Below are 13,197 nucleotides of genomic sequence, written 5' to 3' on the forward strand. Positions count from 1 at the left end.
TTATCTTATGAGGAAAGGTTGGACAGGCTGGACCTGTACCCATTGTAGCTTAAAAGAATGAGAGGTGATCTTATTGAAATATATAAAATCCTGAGGGGGCTCAACAGGGTGGATGCTGAAAGGATGTTTCCCCTTGTGGGAAAGACTAGAACTAGGGGACACAGTTTAAAAATAAGGGGTCTCCCATTTAAGACAGATGAGGAGATTTTTTTTCTCGAAGGGTTGTTGGTCTTAGCAGCTCTCTTTTCCAGAGAGGGGTGGAGGCAGGGTCATCGCTTATCAGTCAGGCAAAGATAGATAGATTCTTAGCTAACAAGAGAGTTAAAGGTTATCAGGGGTAGGCGGAATCCAGAGTTGAGGCCACAATCAGATCAGCCATGATCTTATTAAATGGCGGAGCAGGCTTGAGGGGCTGAATGGCCTCCTCTTGCTCCTCTCTCGTCTGTTCAAATCAGGCTTTTAATTCAAAGCTGATTTGTTGACTTTATCCAGATATTAACCACAATAGCTGGGCTGGGGTTTATTAACATCAACAGAAACAGATCCCAATGAACATGGTTCAGTCCTGGATGTGATTAACAGCAAAATCCAATCACTGCAGTTACTTGTGAACTCGTTGGTGTCTCAGCAGGTCAGGTGACTGACTGAATCCTTTCCCACACTTGGAGCAGGTGCGCTCCAGTGTGAGCACATTGGTCTTAAGTGAGTTGGTTTCATTGTCTGAACCCAGTCCCACAGTGAGAGCACCTGAAAGGTCTCACGTCAGTGTGAACACGTTGATGGGACATCAGCTACTCAGACCTTTTAAAGCACTTCCTGCAGTCTGGGCATTTAAAATGTCTCTTGGTAGAGTGAGCTCATTGATGGGACATCAGGTCTTTGGAACTTATATAGCACTTCCTGTAGTCTGGACAACTAAACGGTCTCTCTGCCCTGTGAACTCGCTGATGCTTCAGCAGATTGGATGAGAGACTGAGTCTCTTCCCACACTGGGAGTAGATGAATGGCCTTTCTCCAGTGTAAGTGCATCGATCTGCTTCTAGCTCAAACAGGTAATTGAATCCCTTCCCACAATCCCCACATTTCGATAGTTTCTCTTGGCTGTAACTGCATACATGTTTTGACAGGCCAGATGATCAGCTGAAGCCCCGTCCACACACAGAACACGTGTTCAGTTTCTCCCCACTGTGAACGGTGCTTTTTCTTTCCATGTTCAAAATCTGATGATATTGAGGTTACGATAAATTGGGATACTCCGTCAGATCCTGATGTGATGTTTGGCTTCAGTTTCCCAACTGCAAATCCTCCTCTTATAATACCCTGTGGAATTGATTTAAAACAGAAAAAAAGGGAGAGAGAGAGAACCCACAAAAACACAAAGGCAGGTTGTGAAATTGAGCTGAATGAATCTGGGAATTTGTGGGGCCGGCACGAGGGAAAAGTGACCATGAAGACTGCTGGATTGTCATAAAAACCCAACTGGTTCACTAATGTCCTTCAGGGAAGGGAACCTGCCACCCGGTCTGGGTGTACACAAGACTCTGGACCCTCTGGGAAGAGAGCAAGAATGAGAAAGGTGGTAGAGGCACCCGGTAAAGCAGGGGAATTTTATATCTCTACAACTCAACCAGAAACTTGACAGAATCTTCCGAACCCTCAACCTCCACACGCTAGAAGATCTAGGGTAGCAGGTATATGTGAACTCTGTCACCTCCAAGTTCCCCTCCAAGTCACACACTGTCCTGACTTGTCTGACATCCAGTCCTGAATGAACAGAAATTTACTCCATTTAAATATTTCACCCCAAGATGAGCTTCCAACCACATATCCACATCATCACCAAGACCGCCTATTTCCACCTCAGTAACATCGCCCAACTCCAGCCCAGTCTCAGCTCATCTGCTGCTGAAACTCTCATCCATTCCTTTGTAATCTCCTCCAGTCTCACAGTCCCCCCCAGATATCTTCACTTTCTCTAATTCCGGATTGCTGACAATTCCTGTGGTCACAGCTGCTGCCCATTGCCCCCGATAAATATGGCGGACCGACATGCGCACTGCGGCCCATTGCCCCCTATAAAGATGGCGGCCATCAATTGGACCTGAGATCGTGACAAAAGACGCCGTTGCCAAATCGGCGCAAACGCGGAGTCGGAAGCTTCCTATTCGCGGTTTGAGGCCTGCAATGTATATTTATGAAGGCGTCCCACCCGCTCGCCGGTTCCATTCGCCTTCACCTGCCCGCTGGCTCCACTCTGCTTCTGCTCTCCTCCCTGATCCGACCCGACCGCGACTCTCCTTCCAGCACCGCAACTGCGCATGCTCCGCTACGCTCATAGACTGGAAATGCGCCTGCGCAATGATCTCCCGCAGTGAGGATAGAGCATATTCTGCCTCTCGGTGAATGCTGGGTAACTGCAGTGCCATTGAACCGTGACCTTGTTGAATACAAAATCATATTCCGAGCTCCGATTATGATTGGTGCCAACCATATATTATTATTAATTCAATTGATACAGCCTGCAAGAGTACGGGTGTGTCACCTGCCATCTGGTTTGTGTCCCTACCTGAGGAGAGAGAGAGGGAGACGGGGCAAGGTGAAGACGAAGGATTTTATACATCAGCAACACAAACGAATTTTTATGGAACCTCCAAACCCTAAGGTTTACGCCACGTAGAAGGAGAAATGTAGCAGATGCTGGGGAACACCCTTATTCCCATCTTTCCATCTAAGTCACACACCATCCTGTCTTGTGCATATTCTCACTGCTCCTTTATTGCTGAGTGAAAATGGTGGATCGCAGGATTTTACGTCCTGACCTTGTGGGAGCACCTTCACTAGACAGTGGGTCAAGGAGAAGGTGGCACATCATTACCTGCACAAAGACTAACTGGGGATGCACAATATAATTAATAGACTTGCTACCAATGCCCACACACCAAGAATGAAAAGCCTGTACAGAAATATTTGTTTCTAAAACAAAACTCCTTTTATATTGGTTGGGGGGGTCGGTGTTTGCTTACTAATTTTATATTTGATGCGTGAGGGCAGGTGGTTGGGGTTGTTTCTTCAACAAACTCATTTCCCAAGAATCAAACAGAAAATGTTTGAAATACTCAGCTGCTCAGGAAACATCTGTGGAGAAAGAGTCAACCTTTCAGGCCTTTGTTTGGGTTAACAACTGGGGGGTACGGGGAAAGAGGGGGAGTGGGATGAACTGGGTTGGTCTTTGAGCTGGTACAGACTTGATAGGCTGAATAACCTCTGTCGGTCCTGTATTCTTGGATCCTGACACTGCTGGACCTTCCACAATCTCCTGTTTTCATGTGGTTCTTGCTGGTGTTGCTCACCCGCATGGGAGGCTGGTCTGTGTATCACTCCATTTACTGAGATTGTATTAAACTAACTGCAGCCCCTCAACCAGCTTCCTCTTTCCTGATCAGACATCAGCTGTTTTTTTCTTTTCTAAGACCACTAACTGTCAAAGCAGTGCATACTTAAAAAAAATTCTGTTTATCTGCCACATGGAATCTGACTCCTTTTCTCCTCTTTAATTAGTTTTTGGTCTCTCTCTCCCTCTCTCTCTCTTTTATTCTCTCTTTCTCACTCTCTCCATCTATCCCTTTAGCCTATCACTATGTTCCTCCCTCTCAACTCCATCCAACTCCAAAATTTCCCATAACTAACCAAGAGCTCTCTGTGACCATTTCTACTTCCTGTACAGACACACTCTGACCACACCATTTCTTGCTCATTTACATTGCTGTTCATTTACAGACCCTCCCTGACAAGTCACATTGCTGTTCAGTTACAGACTCTCCTTCGACCGTCACAATTTCTCCTCCATTTACAGACGTTCTCTGACTGGTTCCAATTTCTTCTCCATTTACAGGTGCTCCATAATCAGTCAAAAATTCCCCTTGATATTTGTGAATGGGAACAGTTTAAAGGGAGTAGAGGGTCAGAACAGTAAAGAGGTGGGTGATTCCAGCTAACAATATGTCTTCGTAAATCAGTACATTTCAGAGTCCAGTGTCAACAATTTTAGTAACTTTTTAAGAAATACAAGCTGAGCAGATTCTCTGTCCTCTACCATATATTATATTGATCCATCAATCAGAGTAAATATGCAAGACCCGTGTGTCCACAGTCACTTACACGAGGTCAGCCCACTGGATGGAACCTCGGGCACTCTGAGCTTGATCTCCGGTGTCTCCAGTCCCGACTGCCCCCTTACATCAGTGTCCCCTCACTTTTATAACCTGTGGTGATGCAGCTCTGGCCCCTGAATCTTCTTTGGCTTCCCTGCTGGGTTTTGACAGGAAGTGAGGAAAAGACAGCTGGAATTTCTCTAACCCGTGATTTACAAGGAGACATTCCCTGGTTCCCAACAGTTACTTTTCTTCAGGAATGTTCTCATTCTCCAAAAACTCCCCTGCCAACTGTTAATTCTGTTATTTATGATAGTTACACAATTATAGGGATAAACATCACAGATTATAATCTGATCTATTCTGTTCCTCACTCTGGTTTCAGTTTATATTGTGGTTAATAACAGACAAACTCTGTCCTTTTCCCTGATCTGATTCGAATTTCCAATGAGCTGATTCTGTGCAATGGAATGTCTTATCAGTGTTGCCATAGTGACCTGTCTGCAGTGAAGAGCCTGTTTGAGTTTTTAACTCAGACTAAACTTCTCTATCCAATAACACACATTATATCAGAGAATTTACCTCAAAGTATTTTAGCCATGTAACAAGGGGTTCAGATACACAGATCTTTAAGTTTGAAGGACAAGTTTAAAATGCTGTTTGAACCTGTTACTTCACTTTTCTTTATGAAATTAACTTGTAAATCATTGGTTAAGCTATATTTAGAATATTGAGTCAAATCCTGGGCATCTTATAACAGGAATGATGTCAAGGCCATGGAGAGGGTGCTGGGGAGATTCACAGATGACACCACGGATGAGAGACTCCAGCTAAAAAGCAGTCCATTCGGCCCATTGTGCCTTTGCCAGCTCTTTGAAAGAGCGATCTGAATAGTCACTCCCCTACTGTTTCCCCATGGCCCTGTCAATGTTTTCCTTCAAGCATTTCTCCAATTCCCTTTTGAAAGATACTGTTGAACCTGCTCCCACCAAACTTTCAGACAGTGTATTCCAGATGATAACAACTGACTGTGGAATGAAATGTTTTCTCATGGTGACCTGTCTGCTGTGAAGCTCCTGTTTGAGTTTCTAACTTAATTCTAATTTCTCTTTCCCATGAGGAGAGACTGGAGAAACTGGGGGTCTTTTCATTCAAACTAAGCAAGATGAGAGAAGACGTGAGAAAGTTCAAAACTGGATCAAGGACATGATCCAAAATATTCCAGACACTCCTTGTCCTTCAGGATCTGTGTCCAGGGGGGAAGCTATTGGTTTTAATTCATCATCATCGAGGTCAACAACAACTGTCAGACTCAAACACTCTCCAGTCAAATACAGCACGGATTAGATACAGAGTAAACCCATCAGCCTGTCCCGCGGATACAGATACCAAGGGACAGGGAGTGTCCGGGACAATGACATTTCTCACTCAGTCAGGTAGAAATTGATCCTGCATCTCACCCCATTAATCCCGAGCTCCACACAGCTCAAATCCTCCTCCTGTTTCCCTCCCTGTAACAGTGCTGAGCTAAAGCCAGCCCATAATGAGCAGGGCTCAGGGAGAATGGTTACTAGGCACTGCAGTGATGTCATAAAGCAGCATCATTCAGCCCAGCTGGTCCTCTCCCTGTCCTTTTAAAGGTGGAGAACAGGGACATCCTGTCTCCAAACACATCCCACCCTGTTCACACTGAGAAACCCAGGGTGGAGAACTGGGACATCCTGTCTCCAAACACATCCCATCCTGTTCACACTGAGAAACCCAGGGTGAAGAACTGGGACATCCTGTCTCCAAACACATCCCACCCCGATCACACTGAGAATCCCAGGGTGGAGAACTGGGACATCCTGTCTCCAAACACATCCCACCCTGTTCACACTGAGAATCCCAGGGTGGAGAACTGGGACATCCTGTCTCCAAACACATCCCACCCTGTTCACACTGAGAATCCCAGTGTTTGGGAGGTGATAGCAGGTTTGAACAGTGTGGAGAGGAGAGGGAGGTTGGAGATGGGGCAGTAAGGACGGTGGGGTGAAAGGGTTGTTTTTTGAGGAGGGGGCGGTGATGGCAGATTTGAAGGAGAGAGTGACAGTAACTGAAGAGAGAGAAATGTTAACAATCTCAGCGAATATGGGGAAGTTGGATAATCAGCAGTTTAGTGGGAATAGGGTCGATACAGCAGGAGGTGGGTCTCATGGACAAGATGAGCACTGAGAGGGCAGGAAGAGAGATGGGAGAGAATCTGAAGAAAGATGTGGGTTCAGGGCTCAGACAAGGGGAGGCTTTAGAGACAGTTTGTCCCGGTGGGTTAGTGGAAGGGAGGGAAGCAGCAGAGGCAGCTGATCGGATTGTCTCAATCTTAGTGACAAAGAAGCTCCATGAGCTCCTCACACTTGTTGTTGGTGAGGATGGAGGAGACAGGGAGAGAGGGAGAGCCCCTCAAAAGGAACTAACTTGTGTTAGAGCTATTAAAACAAAGTTTGCATTCAACACAAAGCTGATTGATTTGATTTTTAGCCAGGTCATTAAAGCTTATAACCGAGTTGGGGTTTCCTAACATCAGCATAAACAAACCCCATTGAACACAGTTCAGTCCTGTATGTGATTAACAGCAAAATCTAATCACTGTCGTTACCCATGAACTTGCTGGTGTGTCAGCAGGGTGGAGGAATCAGTGAATTTCACCCCACACTGAGGGCAGGTGAACGGCCTCTCCCCAGTGTGAGTGCGCTGGTGTGCAGTGAGTTGAGATGACCACCTGAACCCAATCCCACAGTGAGAGCAGCTGAATGATCTCTCATCAGTGTGAACACGCTGATGGGACATCAGACCCCAGGAGCTTTTACGGCACTTCCCGCAGTCTGTGCATTTGAAAGGTCTCTCCCCAGTGTGAACTCGCTGGTGTTTCAGGAGTTTGGATGACTGGGTGAATCCCTTCCCACACTCGGAGCAGGTGAACGGTCTCTCCCCAGTGTGACTGCGCCGATGCGTTTCCAGCTCAGATGGGGTTCTGAATCCCTTCCCACACTCCCCACATTTCCACGGACTCTCCCCGTGACTGTGCTTGTGTCTCAACAGGCCAGATGATCGGCTGAAGCCTCGTCCACACACAGAACACATGTACGGTTTCTCCCCACTGTGAACGGTGCTTTTTCCTTCCATGTTCAAAATCCAATCATATTCAGGTTACAATAAATTGGCAACTCATTCAGATCCTGAAGTGATGTTTGGTTTGAGTTTCCCGACTGAAAATCCTCTCCTAACACCCTATGAAATTGATTTAAAACAGAAAAAAGGGAGTGATAGAGAACCCACAAAAACACAAAGGCAGGTTGTGAAATTGAGCTGAATGAATCTGGGAATTTGTGGGGCCGGCACTAGGAAAAAGTGACCATGAAAACTGCTGGATTGTCATAAAAACCCAAGTGGTTCACTAATGCCCATCAGGGAAGGGAACCTGCCGCCCGGTCTGGGCCTACACAAGACTCTGGCCTCTATAAGAACACAAGAAATAAGAACAAGAAAAGATCTAACATCCTGTCAAGCCTGCTCCACCATTCAATATGATCATGGCTGAATTTGGGCTTCAACTCCACTTTCCCACCCACTCCCCATATCCCTCGACTCCCTCAGAGACCAAAAATCTCCCCATCTCAGCCTGAAATATATTCAATGATGGAGCATCCACAACTCGCTGGGCTGGAGAATTCAATGTGACAGAGAGAGAAAAAGAGAGAGGGGATTGGGAGAGACAGAGGGAGGAGGTTAGAGAACAAAGCACAGGATGTCAGTAAACAGAATTCAAGCACATGGGATTGGGGTAATATACTGCAATGGATTGAGAATTGGTGAACAGACAGGAAACAGAGAGTCGGAATAAACGTCTTATTCTCAGGATGACAGGCTGTTACTTGTGGGGTACTCCAAGGATCACTGCTTGGCCCACAGCCATTCACAAACTATACAAATGATTTGAAGGCACCCATTTAAGAAGCACCTAAATTTTCACATTCTCATCCTTGTTTTCCCCATGGTTGTGATCATTCCTATCTCTGTAACCTCCTCCAGGCTCACAACGCCCCCCGAGATATCCACGCTCCTCGAATTCAGACTTCCTGAGAATTCCTGATTTTAATCACTCCATCCCTGATTGCCATTCTGTCAGTTTCCAAGGGCCAAGCTCTGGAATTCCCTCCCTAAACTCTCCACCTCTCTACTTCATTTTCATCCTTTAAGATGCTCCTTCAAACCGACCTCTTTGACCAAATTATTGGTCACCTGCCCGAACATCTCCTCATGTGGCTCAGGGTCAAACCTTGTTTTGCAACATTTCCGTGAAATATCGCAGAAAACAGTATAACATTAAATGTGCGATATAAACACAAAATATTATTGTTGATTTGGAACATATATCACTGTTCCTTCATTACCACTGGGTGAATAACCTGTAACTCCTTACCTAACAGCATTGTGGGAGCACCTTCACCACACAGACTGCAGCGGTTCAAGAAGGTCAAACATCATCTTCCCGACAGGCAACTGGGGGTCACAATGTTTGCTGGTATCTGTGGAGAATGAAACAGAGTTAATGTTTCAGGGTGTGCAGAATCATTTGCAGGGAATAAACATGCTGCAGAATTTGTTTGGTTAACATAAGCTCAGAAGTGGAAGAGAAATGGACTATAGTGCAGGAAAAACAATTCTTGACTATGGAAGGTACTGTGGGAAGATAAAGCTGGTAAGACAGCAACACATGGTCGGGATGGGCAGCAGAGGAAACCTCATTGAGACACAGTTGGTAGAAGTAGCAGTAAAACCCTAAACAGAGCTAAAATACACCCAGTATTAGGGACAGAGGGAGTTAGACAATGGCAGAGAGGTGATCAGGGAGGGCAGAGGTGAAACAGAGCAATAGATGGACATGGATTCAGAACCACGGTAAATGAGTCACACCAGTCATGGAACCTCTCACAGACACAGAGCGTAGAACTAAAACCTAAACTAAAAGTTGTAGCTGAGTGGTGAAAAATACTCACCTCTGAAACAATTTCAGTTTTCAATTTTAAAATCTCCTGCTGGAGCCTGCAGTTGGAAAGATATCAGAATCACTGGAGTCAGAGAAAAATCTCCCAGTTGAGGAAATACCCGAGGAGCGGATGATGTCACCATGTAATTGTCGACGTGTGATGATGTCACTGTGTAATTGTCGATGTGTGATGATGTCACACACACGGACACAGAACATCTGGGTCTGTACAAACCAGTGATCACCACACCTTATGAAGGATGGAAGGGTCCTGAGGTATATATGAGGTAGATAAAGAAAAACTATTTCCGTTAACTGATCGTAAAAGGGTTATGGGAGACAGTTTAAAGATTTTGTGAAGATCTACAAGGGGGATATGAGGAAAAAAGTTCACACAGTGAGCAGTAATGACCTGGAAGTCAATGCTTACACTCAGAGACCGATAATATCCAGGTCCGGATGAATCGACTGATTCTTGCAGACTCTGATGTGATGATTGGTTTGAATTTCCAATCTGCAAAACCTCATCTTCTGGTATCCTGTGAATGGAATTAACAAAATCCGTCATTGTCAGTGCAGGATAGAAATTGCGAAGAGACAAACATTTTTCTTGGTCTGAGATTACTTTGTCTAAATCCTCCCCTTCTAACCCCCTGTAAAAGGAGTTTCCAAAATCCATGGATATAAATGCACAACATTGTCTTCTCCTGCTATCTGGACCAGGATGACCGCGCATGCGCCCTGCTGCACATTGCCCCCTATAAAGATGGCGGCCGTTACCCTGGGCCTGGCGAAGAGAGAAATCCAGACTTTTTCGGCCCGTTTTCTGCAAACACAAGACCGGTACCTTGTTATTTCGGGTCTTCGGCCTGCACTGTGTCTTTATGAAGCCTCCCTGCCCACTCCGCTGGCTCCATTCCTCCTCACACACCCACTAACTGTTAGTTTGTTCCACTCGACATTCACCCGCTCTGAGCAGCTTAAGTCACAGATCCGCACTGCGCATGCTCATGAAAGAGACCACAATGCGCATGCTCCAATCATACACCGCAATGCGCATGTGCGGAGTTGCTGCTCTAATGAGGATAGGACACATTCTGACCCGCAGCGATTGCTGGGTGTCCACTCCGCCATTGAACGGTAACGTTGTAAAATCGATACCCAAGTTCAGTAATCAGAATACGATGGGTGCCATAGGGCGATGATATAAAATTGTCGAAACAATTGATACAGCAATTAAAATGCTCTGTATCCGCCATAATTCTCTCCTGGATGTAGTACTTAGATCTGAACTCAATGGAGTCTCAGCAGATGGGGTATTTTTCACAATACATGGAACATTTAAACCGTGTCTTGCCAGTAGGAATGCTCTGACTGTGGATTAAATCCTTTGAATATTAAAGTTGGTGTGTTTACTGCTTTGCAAACTGAATAAATCCCTTTGTACACGTAAAGTATCTGGATGGTCTCGCACTAGTGCGACTGTGTTGCTGTGTCAGTACTGGGGCAATAGAGTTCAATTTTCAGCTTGTTCCGACGAGTTTACTTACACATTTTCAGCTGAAAATTGGGCCTCAAACTCTTCTCGTCATGGGTTCCACATTCTTTGCACTAATTAGTTAAAGAAAATCAAAATGCTGCAGATGTTGGATTTCTGAAATAAAAGAAACCAGAAAATTCTGGAATTCTCAGCAGATCTGATAGCGTCTGTGGCGAGAAAAACATATTTTTTATTTCAGGTCTGTAACCTTTCAACACAACTGCACTACATCTGTGCACAAATCTGGCAGAACAGGAATGAAAACCAATAACAGGCAAGGCACCAAAAAGCTCGAAGGGAGACCCAGCTGTATGACAGCTGGTTCCTGGTGACATGGATGTGTCTGCAGTGGGTGGGATCAGACTGTTTCCATGTTTCAACAATCAATGTCTCACCTGTTCTTTTCGAAGAGTGAAACTGATAGAGAACAATTGTCATTTCAGTGTTGGCAATTTGAAGCTTTAACTCGCTGCCTCAGTTTAAGATACCTTGCAGGTTTTGCTTGTGTGAGTCTCTGTTATATGATTGGTAGGCATTTGGCAGGAACCCGGAAGGGTAGCAGTTTAAGACCATCAGGAACGAAGTCTTTGATGTTTTCTCCCCATCATCATTCATTGCCACACAGTTCCGGGGTGACAATGGGCACTTTAGCTGCAGGTAAATGTTCGCCAAACGTTGCCAACTCAACTTTTATGCAATGGATTCCCTAACTGATATGTTTTTCATGAATATTCATTTCAAACATAATGAGAAAACATTTAGACCTACCATGTACCAACGTCTAATCCATCTGAAATCTATGAAGTTATTGGATTCAAACAAACCCATCAATAATTCTCTTCCTCAGCTCCACAGTGAGTGAAACAGGGAAAAGCAGCAATATTCCAGCCCCGCACTTTCCAATCACCCGCTGCCAGCAGAAAGCGGCGACTGCAGCTTCAATCAGCGGGTTACTGCCCATCCCTGGGACACAAGATACTCCAACCCGGACCAAACCTCCAAATACACCGAGCACAGGCTCAGGAAAACACAGGTAGATTATATCCCGATCACTAAGCCTCCGAGCACCATTTACAGAATACCCAAGTGAGTGAGACACAAATAAAAGTCAGACCAACTTTCTAAATATTTTCATTGTAAAATTCCTTCATTTTACAGAAAAGCTGACTGCTGTGAATCTGAAAATGAGCACCATGGGATTTGTGTTATCGAGTGACTTGTTTTCCATTGTTTATCCAACAGGTTTGCAATTCAATTTGTTTTGGATACTGAAGCGATTCTGATTTCAAAATGAGGACACAAAGCAGCTAAATATTAAATCCAGGAACAGATCCTGAGGGAAATGGATCACAGTGTTCGGAAGGAGATGCAGCTGAGAAGTGGAAACTGTGAATGATGTTATTGATTATTGAGTGGAAAGCAGTGGGCCCTTGGTCAATTATCATGGCCGAGTGGTTAAATGAATGATTTCAAAATCCGTTGGGGATTCCCCAGGTAGAGTCAAATCTTACCGACTGTGGTTCTTGTTATTGCTGATTTCAACCAGGTGTCTACAGATCTATCGGGTCAATGGGAGGAAAAGCATCCTAAAATCCACTTTCGCTCTGAAGGAGCGCCATACGGACTCGAATCGTTAACTCAGTTTCTTTCTCCACAGGAGCTGCGAGACCTGCTGAGTTTTTCCAGCATTTTCTGTTTTTATTTCATATTTCCAGCATCCACAGCATTTTGTTTTTATCGAAAAATTCTCGTGGTTTTTGGGCTCTAAGGGAATGAAGGACTATCGGGATCGGGTGGGAAATTAGTGTTGAGGCTGGAGATCAGCCAGGATCTTATTAAGTGACGGAGGAGGCTTGTGGGGCCTTATGACGTATTGTTGCTGCTTTGCTTCTGTTCTGTTTCAGGAGCGACACCAGCCAAGGAAATGGGAAGTAACAGCCTGAGCTTGATAGTGTGGCCGAGCAGTCTAAGGTGCTAGATTGTACTTTTACTTTCTGTAGAGGGATCGGTTTGAAGCTTACATTGACCAAAATTGCACTTTCAGAACTCCCATTGATCGAAGAAATGCCAGCTTAAAGTTAAAGCAGGTGTGTGAGGTGTTTCACTTAAACAGGAAGAGCGAGGAGAAACAATACAAATATAAATTGCTGTGGAGAAAAGGCAGGTTGTCAAAGTCGCTGAATTCCTCTTCCACCGGCCGGCACGGACACCAGAGGCCGCATGTCCTCCTCCTCTGCTGTCCCCATCTATGCTTGTATACCATAGGGTCAGTCGTCATCGCCGAGTTGTTAAAGCCATTGGTCTTTCCCGTTTTTTTTACTATGCCTGATTTTAACTGTGTCTACAGAGTTAATTATCGGTTAAATTGAATAAAATCCATCCAAACACTCTGGAGTTTTCCTATTTCTGTTCATTCACGAAACTTGCAGTTGGAACTGGGAAAAAAATATTATTGTCATGCTTGCTTTCTGGGTGTTTGT

The 13,197-nt window shown here is 45.0% G+C and overlaps 1 long non-coding RNA gene and 1 pseudogene across 3 annotated transcripts in view; both read right to left on the reverse strand.

Moving 5' to 3' along the window:
- Positions 1–13,197, reverse strand: part of LOC144698296 (uncharacterized) — an 869,665-nt gene that overhangs the window by 551,629 nt on the left and 304,839 nt on the right. The window lies entirely within an intron of this gene.
- Positions 1–13,197, reverse strand: part of LOC144698261 (uncharacterized) — a 79,154-nt pseudogene that overhangs the window by 32,232 nt on the left and 33,725 nt on the right. The gene's annotated exons all lie outside the window — the stretch shown is intronic.

Source organism: Cetorhinus maximus, chromosome 23 (genome assembly GCF_964194155.1).
Source record: "Cetorhinus maximus chromosome 23, sCetMax3.hap1.1, whole genome shotgun sequence".
Lineage (NCBI taxonomy): Eukaryota > Metazoa > Chordata > Chondrichthyes > Lamniformes > Cetorhinidae > Cetorhinus > Cetorhinus maximus.